The sequence below is a fragment of the Rhinolophus hipposideros genome (genome assembly GCF_964194185.1).
Source record: "Rhinolophus hipposideros genome assembly, chromosome: 8".
NCBI classification, from domain to species: domain Eukaryota; kingdom Metazoa; phylum Chordata; class Mammalia; order Chiroptera; family Rhinolophidae; genus Rhinolophus; species Rhinolophus hipposideros.
In genome coordinates, this window is record NC_138054.1 from 25,108,809 (window position 1) to 25,123,023 (window position 14,215).

The 14,215-nt window shown below is 45.6% G+C and overlaps 1 protein-coding gene across 1 annotated transcript in view; it reads left to right on the plus strand.

Annotated features, from left to right (window-relative positions):
- The first annotated feature begins 2,101 nt into the window (after window positions 1-2,101).
- The window catches only part of BCAR3 (BCAR3 adaptor protein, NSP family member), a 184,311-nt gene continuing 172,197 nt past the window's right edge, over window positions 2,102-14,215 (plus strand). Inside the window, exon 1 of the mRNA XM_081056768.1 lies at window positions 2,102-2,389. The gene's annotated coding sequence lies outside the window, so the exon portion shown is untranslated. The remainder of the gene's footprint in view (window positions 2,390-14,215) is intronic.

Here is a 14,215-nt window from a genome sequence, read left to right on the forward strand (position 1 = left end):
TGGTGACCAGTCAAATGCAATGCATGCCCCTAGTGCCAGTTTATAGCCTCTACATGTTCTTTCCCACTAAGGAACCAGGGCTCCTTGGGGAAATGGATGGTTCTGGTCTGAGATAAGAAACACATATGATGAATCTGGAATATCACAACATACCCAGAATTCCTGGGGCCATGTCAAAAGGACTCAGAAATCAACTTGTCAAGGCTCTGGCTCACTGACGACAGATGGGACAATTTAGATATGAATGAGAATAAGTGAAAAGGATTGAGACACATGAATCATGTTGATAATTCACAAGTTTATAATGATACTACCTGAAAAGATTAAATAAACACCGTCATTCACCTTTGGGTGATACTGGGGAACCAACTCATTGTTTTGAAAACAGGCAAGTAAAGAGAAAGAATATACCTTTGCCATATGAATTGAACTTTAGGGTAACCAAATACCCAAAATGGTTCCTTTTATAGGAGTATTCCAGCCAATATTTAAGAAGGAAAATCATAATATTACAAGCCCCTAAAGAAATAGTGGTTCTAGGCAATGACGATTGTATTGAGTTTCCTGGACTACCATAACCAAGTACCACCGAGTGCTGATGGGACAGTGCTCCCTTGGAGGCTCCAGGAGAGGAGCCTTCCTTTCCTCTTCTAGCTTCTGCTGTTTGCTGGCAACCTGTAGCCTTCCTTGACTTGTGGATGCAAAACTCCAGTCTCTGCCTCTGCGCTCACATGGCCATCTTCTCCCGGAGTCTGCCTGTGTTCAACTATTCCTTCTCTTATAAGGTTGAATTAGGGTGAGCATTTTAACCTGTTTATGTCCATAGGTGTGGGGCTTAGGATTTCAACTTATCTTTTTTGGGGGACACAGTTCAACCAGTAATAATCATCAAGGGTAGCTAGTATCACAGAAAGGCACAGGACATTATATGTTATCGCTAAAGAATTAGATTCAAATCAGACCAAGTCTAGATCTAACTACCCAGGTACAGGAAACAGAAGAGACAGAAAAGCACGCTAAAAGCAACACAGGCACATAACTGGCAAAGTCTAGAATGTGGGACATTCTGCAGGACCAATGACTTGGTTTCTTCAATAAATAACTTGCAAGGAAAAATCAGAGGGAGAGAAACCTATAAATTAAAATGGATGTAATAGACCTAGCAATCAAATCCAATGTATAGATCTTATTTGGAAATGTCCGTACTTACTAGATAGTCAATGATATAAAGGGATTATTGATAATTTTTAAAAACATACCTTGGTATAGTACTAGTGTTTTTAAAAAAAGAGAGTTCTTAACTTATCAGGATATATACCCTCGGATAGAATGAGTTGATATTTGGGACATGGAAGGAGAATTGGGAATGGCTTAGGTGTGAAATAGGATTAGCCATGATAATTAATGCAGCTTGGTGTTGGGTACATGTGGGCTCATTCTACTATTTTTCTATAGGCTGAAATTTTCTAGCATATACATTTATAAAACTAAAAATAGAGTGTGTTAATTCAGTGTTTCTCAACATGTGGCAGTATCAGCATCTATCTTCTGACGACAACTGACAGCCACTGTTGGATATACTTTTGGAGGATATTGAGTTTCTCTTTTCAAAAGTATCCACTGCAGCTTGATTGCTGATGGGGGAATTTTGTTTCTTGGCAACTCCTGGCTAGCTGACAAAAAATATTTTTCATTAGGCAAGAAAGGAATTTTAAAAAATTCTTTTATTATAAAAGTACTATGTACATACACAAGGTAAACAGAAAATCCAAAAAGTGCCCCAAAAGTAAGATCACTCTTCCCACCCCAATTCTCTTCTCCCAAGTTTCCGCTGTTTCAAGTTTCCTGTGAATCACTCTAGACATTTTTCTAAGCATATACAAAAATAAACACGCTTTGGACCTTACTGGAAACACTATCTGCAACTCGTTTTCTGTTTACCCAGCAGCACATCTTAGAGAACTTCTATAGCAACAAACACAGATGCTCCTCTTTTTTATTTCGCTGTATGAAAATATCATGATTTATTTCAGTCCCCAACTGGCAAGCATTTTCCCCCCAGTTATTTCCTCTTTCCGATAATGTTGCAACGCACCTTCTTGTACACACACAGAAAAGGAATTTGGTTGAAAATCTGTATCTCCTAAGAAAACCCCTCCTTCCTTCTTCCAGCTCAGGACAGGAAGCGCCCTGTGGTATGAAGCAATCACACAGCAAACCTGGACCTGACCGCATCACCTTGGGGTTCGCCCCCACTGGCGGCTCGTACCGGCTCCTGGAGGCGCCGAGACGCGGGGCGTCCGCAGCTGCCCGGGCTGAGGGTGAGGATGCGCCCCGGAGTCCCCTGTGTGTGACGTCCCCACGCATCGCATCGGCATCAAGTCATTGGGTAAGTCCGCCGGCTTTGAAGGAGCCTGGGGCCGAGGGATGTGATTCACCTGGTTGCAGCAATTGTTCAGACGGTGGTATGTGCCCAGTGTAAATGCGCTCAGGGCCTAGTGTTTTCGCCAAAAGGCAGCAGGATGAGTGGGTGAGCAGAGGAAGTTTTTATTTTAGTTTATTCTTTTACTTTTTAAAAAAGTGGTGTGTGTTTCATTCTCTGGAAGCCCCTCTGTGTCAGCGAGGCTTTTCTTGTCTGCCATGTGGGACTTCAGGTGGGCACCTCTTGCCAGAAATGGGAATTTCCTGGCAAGGAAGAGCGGCAATTTGAGTAACCCTGATACAGACAAATACATTCACTTCAATAAAGCTTGTCAGGTGTCACTGAAGATGTGTGAGAAACCAGACAGAAAGCTATAGAAAATGCTCTTTAAAAAAGTATTCTCCAATTGATGTCTTTAGTGAAGCATTTGGCACCCGATACCCTGAACTTGCTTCAGGCCGAGGCTTCAGGAAGGAGAATTTGTTAGACCCACAGGGAAAGGGTTTGGGAGATGGTCTGTGTCTCCGCTCAGGCTTTGTGGGGCTTCCAGCTTGGACCATGAGTATTAGGGCGCAGAGCAAAATGCACATGACTTGTTTCTCCTCTTTTAAAAAACGCTTAGGGTAGCTGTTATTTGAAAAGTAGATAAAGGTTTATTTTTATAGTCCCTCAACTGAAGAATATATCTCCACTGCCTTGGTGAAATTTGGCCAATCAACAGTTATTAGAAGACAAGCACATGCTTATTTGGAAGGGATCAATAATGCTCTTGTTCATCTGACATATCTCATGTTTCCATATGGCATTTGGCTAAACAACAGAAAGCAATAAAAAAGCATTGCACTAGTGGGACTTGCATGGTATTCAAGTGAGGAATGAAGTGGAGGGTGGTGGGGAATGGATTGAATCTTGGGAAAGCGTCGGGTGGGGGTGGGGGTGTCCTATAAGTTCACCAGAGGAGATGCAGGATGAGCTGGTTAGAAGTAGAGGGCTGTTCTGTTTCTTGTTTTTTAAAATTAACATCAAGGAAAAATGAGATAAGAGGAAAAAAGCTAATGATGGCATGTTGTGCTGGCGTGGGTGAATAGACTGGTGCTCGAAACGCTGGTCAACCTGGGCATGGGGCTCTAGACACAGTTTACTGCTGATTGCCAGGATCAAGGTCAGAGATTGTAGTGAGCAGGGCCCAGCGCAAATGAGTCTCCAGGTTCCATGGGGCTGTGGAAAACAGTTCTGTCCAGAGATCAAGTGGATTAGGTCCCAAGTGAGAAGGACCCTGATTCTCTAGGCATTCATCCAGGGAAGCTTTCTGTTTGCTGCTCCCCTCCCCTTCCTCTCCCGTGCCCCACCTGCAGGGGTGTCCCGTTTCCTATCACCTGTCCAGTCTCCCTGAACAGCTTTTACATTCTGAACTAGTTCAGTTCCATAGAGAAGCTTTTGTTAAGCATTCATTAGCTTGTAAGATTTTTTTTCACCCTATGAAATTCTCTCAAGCCTTCTGACATTGTCAAGTGCCTCAGTGATTGGGTTTGAACAACTGTGACCTTCAGCTGCCTGAAGATGTGTAATGCCATCCCTGTTGATTGTAGATTCAAACTTAGGGATCTTTTCAGTCAACAGGAGGAAATACTAGAAAGGGGTATAGAGTCCTCCCTTCCTGCCTTTGGTGTCTGTAAGCTAAGACCCGTTCTTCCAAGTAAGCTGCGTCTAGTCAATCTTGATTCCAGTTCCTTTAAACAGATCAATTTCCTAAAGAGGCAAAATAACAGGGTGCCTGGTTTAGGAGTCAAAAAACCTGGGTCAGTGTTGTTCTAGTACTGATTACCCGTGAGCCCTTTGGCAACTGTTCAGTATTTCCCCTTAAGTAAAAATGAAGGGGTTGAATCAAGATGCACAAAGATTTCAACAGCATGAAAGGAGGCGCTGAAACTGACAAGATTAAATGTAAAACAAGATTAAAAAACAATTAAATTTAAAACACATTTAAAACTGGGGGGAGAGCTAATATTGCTATTCCTATAGAAAAGGTTCAGTTGCCCCTGATGTGAATCAAGAATGAGCTGTGGCCACCAGTATAGTTCACAATCGCAGGCAGCACCAATAGACGCACAGTTTCCAGAAAAAGGAGATGCCATAGCTTTACCCTGCTCTCATCTGGTTGTGGCATCTCCTGCTTCCAGTCTCACATCTGCCTCCCATCTTTTCTCCAACTTGCAATCAGAACGATTGTTCTTAAAATCGAAATTTGGTTGTCACTCTCCTGCTTGCGAGCCTTCAGTAGCTCCCTCTTGCTCTCAGAATGGTCTCATACAATGTCCTTCATGGTCGGGCCCCTGTTGACCACTCCAGCCTATCTCTTGTCCTCCACTGACTCACAACCCTGACTCTAGTAGTTCCAAACCATAAGCAGTTCCCAGAACTGGTTCTTCTCTCTCTCTCCCCTCTAGAGTGCAGGTTCCAACACACACACACACACACACACACACACACACACACACACACACACCCCGCCACCTGTCAGCTTCTCCATCCTCAGGGCTTTCAGAGTCCCTGGGCTTGCCTCTGTCATAGCACTTCCCACACCATATTGCAATTGTTTGAGAGCACACCGCAGTCCCATCCCAAGACAACGAACCCCTCAAGACAGAGATTTGTTTATTTCTGTGCATTCTCGGCATCTACTATGTACCTGGTAGGCAGTCAGTAAATATCTATAGAATCAGCAGAAGGCTAGGGGAACAACTGACAAAGCCAAGTGTATTCAGAGTAATAAGGATGGTGAAAGCCTTGGAAATAGGGATGAATGACAAATAATTGAAGAACCCTAAACAGTTTAGTCTGGAAAAGAGAGCATCAAGAGAGGTTCAATAACTCGCCTTCATGTGTAGGGCTGCCACAGGGAAATGGTATATGATTTACTCTGGGCTCTTCAGAGGGCAGAATTGGGCCCTCTGGTGGGAGTGAGATGGCCATGATGCAATCTAAGAATCAGCTTTGGAGAACACTATTACATAATGTGTGGGAGCATTTGGTGGAGGAAGGGTACCTTGCAGAGAAGGGATGGCTCCTTGTGGACCTAAAGAGCTCACTGGTGCTGGCGGCCCCAGCAGCATTTCAAGAGTGGTTAGAAGGATTCTTGTGTTGGTTGACTATCATTGAATATCAAATATCATTCACCCCGATGATATTTGAACCTCCTGCAGGACATGGATTCTACGGTCTGCAGGTCCCTGACAGCTCTGCAAGCCTGTGATTCTCTCGTCTAGGTCACAATATCACACAATTTAGAAAACTGAACAGATGTTCTCATTTCTGACTTCTCTTCCTTTGCAGCTTTAGAGTATTTCACCTATTACAAATCCACCCAGGACGCCTCGCTCACTTAATTGTTCCACTGGGAAAGGAGACAGGAACATGGAGAAGTTATATAACGTGTCCTAGTGTTTGCAGGTGATACTACGAGGTAGAATCTTAATAGGAAATGGAACTCTATGTAGGAGGCATTAAAGCAGATGGCTTTTCCAGGTCTGTCATGACGTCATGAGCCAAGTGTCATGTTTCTTACCATTTTGCCTTACTTGCACTTCTAAAGTTCAAGAACACAACCATGGCAGAGTAACTTGGGGATGGGCTTTGGAACTAGATTGCTTGTGTGACCTCAGGCAAGTCATTTAATTTGTCTGTGATCAGCTCTGTTTCCTCATCTATAAGATGAATATAATAGTAGAATTAACCTTTTAGGGTTGTAAGGATAAAATTAGAACACAGTACCTGGGTATATTAAGTACTTTATATTACCTAGTGTTATTAGTACTGTGCTGGATGAGGACAGACTTGGGAATAAAGAAAACTGATTTCTCATTCCAGCGCTAAAGGTATAGTGCAGTGGACTTCTGCTGTTCTCAGCACAGCCTCAGAAATTCCTCAGAGCTCCCACCGAGAGCCTGGGCTGGATGTAAAGGACACAACCTTTGGCATAGAAGAACAAAATGGGGGTGGGTGCACCCCAATGGGGCTCATGTGCTGCTCTCTGTGGTCCTGAAACAATTTGTTGATTCTCTAGAAAACTGAGGGAAGGTTGGGGAATGCACCCATAGGCCCATGTCCTTCACCCCTCCCTCATAATTCCTTGCTTATGGATAGTCTTCCCACCAAATGGAATTTGGATAAATTACTGATAACTTTTGAATCATTAGTTTCTTTTTCTTTGACTACAGGTAATTCCCACCCTCTGATGTGTTCACAGGGACATTGCCAGGTTACATGCCACCCTATATATATATAACCCCTCCCCACCTGATGCCTGCCCAAGGAACACAGGCAGAAAGGGCAACATAGTGCCAACCAACATATCTTTGAACCTGAGCTCCCTCCTAGTAGAGTCACTGGGACTCCAGGCCCCCTGAAGGCACAGCCCAGCTCCTGCCTGACGGAGTCCCGGGGGCCTCACACAATTTTGAGCAATGATTCACGTGTTCCTGAGGCTGGGATCAGAGCTACACTCTCCTCTGTCTCCAGGTGGCCTGTATCGACCATCACTGCCTCGGCCATTGCTGATGCTGTGCCTCCTTTCTGCTACTTCCCACCTGGAACACAGCAGCAGGCTCTCCCCCACCAAGGGCGCGGCTCTTCTGTTAGATACCTTGAAGGGTTCTCTTGCTGTTTCAACTTGGGATGTTTGTCAAGGACTTGGGATTGATTCCCAGTGGAGTCTGAGCCAAGGGACACTTGCGACATCCCCCAGCATCTTGCTCAAAAGCCTTTCTCCTTTCTTTTCCATTAGCCTGGACGGTGCAATCCATCACTGTCTTGGGATAAAGTCCAGGCTCCACAAGGGCCCTCCCTCCCCAGGGGAGAGATGAGAGGCACGCTGCCTCTGCCCTTTTCTTGGTGTCAAGAGTTTCATCCGGCGTTCAGCAGCTCAGCTACATTCCCAGTACCCTCATCAAATAATTCTCCTGGTGGCCCTTGAGGTAGGCAGAGTCCCGGAGGTGACCCTGCCAACTGAGCTCCCTCTGGGACCCCCAATCAGATATGAAAGTGCTTCAGGCTTTCTACACTAGGAGAATCCTCCAAACCTGATGGAGTGTTATTACAAGAACAGAGTTCGAAAGAATTTTCCTTTTCATAGATTCATAAAGCAGAAAATACTCTTAATGTTGATTTGGCCCATTCTGGCTCCAAGCAGAAAGAAAGAGAAAACCGACACTTCCCCAAGGCTGACATGTTAAAACACCCCCTTATAGGTTGGAGGTTGTTTTTTATTTCCTGAATGGCCACACCACTTCCTTCACGGTGCAATTTGAGCCATTTGCCTATAATTCTATCTTTAAGGGGAATCAGAGGGAAGATAGTAGCCTGCTTTGGCTGATCACAGTGTAATTCTCTCTAAGTTCTTATCCACTCCCACACACACACTCACACATACACACACACACCCCCTACATACATATTTAGTTCTAAACCGTAATCACCTGTGTTCGACTTGGCTCTCAGAAGTGAAGAGGGAGCCCTGGGTACGCAATACCATAAACATATTTTCCCCAAGAGATGCTAATGCAGCAATCCAGACATTCTCATCGCTCTGCCTTTTAATTAGTTCAGGGAGTTGCAACCTCACAGTGTGGGTGTGTTTGCCAGCTGTGCTTTTCGAGAAGTTATATGGTCTGTGCTCGTTCTGTCTCCTCCCTTGGTGTTAGGAAATTATAGAGCCGCCTCTCTTTGCTTGTCTTGGAAGTGTGTGCACTGACCTTACCCCACAGAACCTGGGACACTTGGGACTTTTCTGAGCTGGCGCTCAAAGGCCTGTGGGGAACCAGTGTGATGACACGCAGAGCTCAGATCTTGCAGCTGGCTGTCCTTGAGCAGGATGGGAGTGGGTGGCCTTTGAGCTAAAAGGGGTTTCCTTCATCTATGACTGTTCAGTCCCTCTGGGCCACATACTGCAGAATTAGTGCTCCCAGGGGCCCAGAGGAAGGATTTTATGGCTTGGGCGGAACCTGCGTCTCTCTCATGGTGGGCCCTGTTCTGGAGGCTGCCAGATACCGTATCCCCATGAAAAGAGTGGCCCCGAAGAGCACTCCTGGCCTTCCTTCCTCCGAGGCTGCCCTATCTCTACTTCTCCCAGGGGCCCTGGAATGGCGGCTTGGCTGAAGACGTTTTAATTTAAACTTTTCTCCTCTACACAGTCCCCTCTTATCTTGTTTATGCGTTCTCATTCTGGGTGACCAGATCATACTTTCAGCTCTAGTTCTAACTTCTCCACTTTGCCACGGTTTAGCGCCGCGCGCGCACACACACACACACACCTTTAAGCGGGTGGGTGATGGTGTTTTTCAGGCATTCTCCCACAGATACTTTTCCAGCTCAGCTCTCAGTGGCCAGCACCTCTCCGATTTGCCCAGATGGCCTGTGTCATTTTCCACACCACACTTTTCACCTGAAACCCACCAGGGTACAATTTTCTTTATTATCTCATCCCTTGGCATGGATCCCGTTGTTGGTTGACTCCTATCTGCACACCGGCATTTTGGGCAGCTGTTTGCATCCCTCCTGTCTCATTTGGTCCTTTGGGCAGGGCCTCGGCCAACCTCGCTCCTTGGCACTTGGCTTCTCCAGCAGCGACTGCTCTCCCCAAATAGGGTTATTAGTCGCTGCCCCAGCCGTGGACCCTGGTACCGCAGACTTGCAGGTCGTCACTGGCCTGTCACCTAGTCACACACATCACGTTGATTGTCACTGAGCATATCTCAGCAAAGCCTGAAGGGCACGTCCCTGGCCCTTGTGAGGCCTAGACTAAGGCAGAGCACGGAGAAAGCGGCTCCAAGCTCCCCGACAACTGTGTTTTCCACACCTAGAAATATGTACTTGTGTAACTTCTATCTAATTCCAGAAGATCTGCCTAATTGAAATGTTATATTGGATGTTGTATTTATTTTTCAAAATAGCAAAGTAAATCAAACAATACGGATTTCTGAAATTTAATTTTTAGAAAGAATTGATATATTCATGTGGTTCCAAACCCCCAAACCATCAACTCTTAGACAGGAAAAATTCTTTTTCCCAACCTTGTCTCCCTTCTGCCCAGTTTCCACCCTGCCTGGCTCAGGCGCTGTGCTTTGTTTCTTGTAGATCTTTCTTAGTTCTTGTTGGTTCTTTACCGTCTTGTACCAGATTCAAAATTAGTCGATTGTTTTAAAAACAATGACTACGTGCTGGGTAGTTAAGTAGAAAAGGAGGCCTCTTTCACTGTCACACATTTGTCCTTTAGGATTGAGGTACTTGCCACTCCCACCCCTGCGGATATATAAATTCTGTCCCAAGGTCTTGTCTTTCTCTGTCTACAACATAACCTTTGTTGGACTATACATTCTATCTCAGCCATCTTTGTCTAAGTGTCTTTGTTTCAATGTCTTGAAGCTTAAAGCAGATTCCATTACTTGGGAGCTTAGTGAATTGGCCCCAGTTAATCAGATAAGCTCTAGAAAAATTCCCTGGAAACCTCCAACAAATATACTTAAAAAGATCCGTGCAATCAGTTTATCAGGACAAGATTACAGCTGATACCATCAAAATGGACGAGCCCCTGTGGTGTTCTAAATAACTTGAGGAGGGCTCCAAGAAAGAGTCAGGAGTAAAGTGTGGGCAGGCAGATGCGCTTACCCTCAGGCCGGGTGTGTCTGAAAGCCAGGACTTTCTCTGGACTGGGGTCAGTGACCAGGTAGCAAGAGTGACCAGCATTCTTAGCCAGAAAGAAAATTCATCTGGGCAGAGGAGTGTTTAGAGAGTCCAGCTGCCTACTTCCTGGCCTCTCTCACCTTTCTGTGTAGCTGGAAGGCAGCTGGCAGCTTGGTCGTTAATCAGCACCATCTCTGAGACTGCCCAGGGCAGTGGCCATCCTACACACACACACACACACACATCCCACACTTTTAATGCCGCTGAATACATTTGTCTCAAATCTTCACTTCTCTGAAGTGTTTTTAATTCACTGACTCACTTGATTCCGGATTGGTCTGGAGGGGTCCCCAGTGCTGTTTGATGGCTCAGCTATAAAGCCAGAAGCTCCCCCAGGGGTTTCTCTGTGTTTGGCCTGCTGCCCCACATATATCTATGAACTGGCACTGCATTTAAAGATGCTGACTGGTTGGTCTTAGCAATATCTTTTTGGATATGTCTCTTTGGGCAAGGACAGCAAAAAACAAAAATAAACAGGGAACATTTGAGATCTTGCTCCCCAGAATATGTCATCAGTTTGGCTCAAATAAAGTCTTATAAAAATTCTCAGAAAATAAAAATAAACAAATGGGACTACATCAAACTAAAGTTTCTGTGCACTGAAGGAAACCATCAACAAAATGAAAAAATAACCTATTTCATAGAAGATATTCAGAAATGATACATCCAATAAGAGTTAACAGCTAAAATATATAAGGAACTCATACAACTTAACACCAAAAAACCCAAACAATCCAATTAAAAAATGGGCAGAGGACGTGACATTTCTCCATAGAGGACATACAGATGGCCAATAACTATAGGAAAAGATGCTCAATGTCACTAATCATCAGAGAAATGCAAATCAAAACCACAATGAGGTATTACCTCACACCTGTCAGAATGGCTATCATCAATAAATCAACAAACAATAAGTACTGGCGAGGATTTAGAAAACCCTCATACACTGTTGGTGGGATTGCAAATTGGTACAGCCATAATGTGGAAAGCAGTTTGGAGGTTCCTCAAAAAAATTAAAAATAGAGCTGCCATACGACCCAGCAATTCCATTTCTGGGTATGTAGCTGAAGAAAACAGAAACATTATCTTGAAAAGTGATATGCACTGCTGTGTTCACTGCAGAGCTATTTACAATAGCCAAGATATGGGAGCAACCTAAGTGCCCATCAATATAGGTGGTGACTGGACAAAGAAGAGGTGGTATATATACACAATGGAATATTACTCAGCAATTTAAAAAAAATGAAATCAGGGCTATGTCAGCCAGTGAGTAGGGATGAGTCTAAAATGAGAGGCCTGAAGTGTTAAGGAATTTGGATTTTATCCTGAAAGCTGTGGAGAGCCATTCAGAAGCAGTATAATTGTAGTGCTTTGCTGGAGAGGGTGGTATTTGAAGCCTGTCTGCCTGAGTTCAAATGTTGGCTCTGCCACTTACTAGCTGTGTGACCTTGGACAGGTTACATAACCTCTCTGGGCATTGGTTTCCTCATCTGTGAAATGGGAGAAATAACTTTGCTTCATAGGGTTATTGTGAGCTTTAAACGAATTTTACATGTAGAACACTTAGAACAGATGTTATAGAAATGTTTGGACAGTTAAGTGACATTATCATATTTGTCTTTTAGAATGAACACTGCAGTGTGGAGAATAGATTGAAGAAGGCAAGAGAAAAGGCAGAAAGCAGGAAAAGAGTAGTAATTAGGCAAGGGATAGTGGGAGCCTGCACTAGGGTAGAAGGAAGGGAATAGAAATCGATCTGAGGGATTTGAGGTGGAAAGGAGAGGGCTAGGAATGTGATGCAGGAAGTAAGGAGAAACGAAGGAAAGATTGCAGGTCTTCTGATCACCAGCAGAGGTGATCAGAAAAGGCTTCTGGAACAAAGTGAACCTCAGGTCTTCCAGGTGTATCTGCAGAGAAGAGGGAGGAGGACTTCTGGGTAGAGGAAGTGGTGTAGGAAGAGTACAAGGGTTTTTCAGAGAGTACTTGGGTTTGTGGATTTTCAATAGACATTTGCCATTTGATTATTTAAATATTTAATTGGCAGAGCTGGAATGAAAAGTGAAGAGAAACCAGTAGGCTTAAACAAACAAAAATTACCCATCAGGCTCCTGTGGCCCTCAGTACCTACAGCGCCACCCCTGACCTGGCCCAGCAGGCAGTCTTCCAGCCAAGAGCTGCCCCTGACTCCTGGGTGCCCAGATGGGGATGCAGCTACAGTCTGCCCTGGCCAGTGTTGCTGAGGAAATGAGCCAAACACTGAAGTGTTAAAAGCTCTTTCTTTTTCAAAAAGGTGAGAGGGAGAGAAAGCGAGATCTTTCCTGTCTATGCTGTGCCTGGCTTTTGGCGCCTTCCTGTTGTCATAATGATGTTTTTGTTGGTGGAAAGGCCATTTCAGACCAGTGGGGCAATATTTCACCCTTGCCACACTTTAAATGCTGTTGTAGGCTCAGTGTGTCACAGGCTGTGGGTTACATCAGACTGTACTCTGTGAGGTTCGTTGGAGGGATCAGGACAAGCTGATGTTCCGTCTAATTCTGCATAGCAGTGTGGGGAGAGTGGTAGTGCGGCGTAGCATTATACCAGTGAGTGCTCTTGGCTGGGCTTGCAGGGCCAGAGCCTTCCACTGTTCACTGCTCCCAACCAATCACTGTCTCACGCAGCCTGGAGAAGGGTTGGCAGTGGCAGAGAGCAGGACTTTTCTCCCATTTCGTTCTCACATAGCCTCTCCTTGGCCGCCACCCGCTGTCTCTCCTCCCAAATGAGATGGGAAAATAAAGATGTGGCAACGATACCAAGGGGATGAACAGACAGCAGAGAACCGAACGGACCCGATTCAGTGACTTGGTGAACTCACGTTGTGTGGAGGGAGAAGATAAACACATAGAAGATAAAAAGATAAGCAGACAGTGCTCCTAGCTTTGCTCAACATTTCCCTGAACATTTCTCAGATATTCTCTTCCTGGGGTCCCCATGAGTCTGCCATGCATTAAAAATGACACACGCCAGAAAGATTGAAGCCGAGTAGGCTTACAATAACCTTTGGGAATCCAGTGAAGTGGCATAGATTTAGACCATCCTAGAATTAGCTCCCGGTCAGGTGCTTCTTGCAGACAAATTATTTGGCTGTGGTGGACTCTCCACTTGGATTTAAGGCAGACCATTTGGACTCCATCCCCAAGATGGCCACCAGTTCACCTTCTGCACGCCAAGCCTGCCCAGTAAGTCCCAACTCGTGCTCATTCTTTCCCAACCACTGGTGGGGTTCCCTGGAAACTCCTTGTTTCCTCCCTTGGCCCTGTCTCCTGACAGGACAGACCCAGGGGTGACCCGGAGCAGCAGGAACTGGAGGCCAGAGCGTCATCCTCCTCTTTCCCTGGTCCCTGGCAGGCATGTAACTTCCCAGATCTCCCTTCAGAACCGAGTCACTCATTCTCCTGGCTGCCAGGAGTGTTGTCTGCTGATGGGGGGTGGAAGGCCTGGGTCCCTCCCTAGGAATTGCCCTTGGCCAAAGGTTATGTTCTCCTCCCACTGCCACAACTGCATCCAATGACCAGACAATGCAGAGGTACCAAGGTCGCAGCTCTTTGCCTCCATTCAGGATCTCTCAGAAGGGCCAACTGGACTTCAGAGCTCCTTGTGGGACCAGCTGAGGCCTCTGTTACAACTGTACGCTGCTCAACCTTGTGCTGGAGCCTTCTTTTCTCACTCCCTTATAGGTGTCGTTCCCAAGAGCACTCTCCAGTAAATCTCCATCTCAAAGTCTGTTCCCAGGGAACTCCACTCATGACACTTAAAGATAGTAGGTAGGAGGGCTGTTGGCGTAAGTCCAGCCATGTGCAGTCTGCAGGCTGTGCTTCATACCAGCAGGGAGGCTGGACTGTGGGAGAAGCAATGTGGGGGGACCCTATGTCCAGGAGGTTGGGAGGTTGGTGAAGGAATGACTCAGGGGAGCAGTTAACTCTGAAGGGCGCCTGCCCTCTGCAGTCTGAGGGGATGGCGGGGGGGACTTTCTCCTCCCTTTTGAAGGAAAAGGAGAGGAAGAGAAGTACAGAGAAG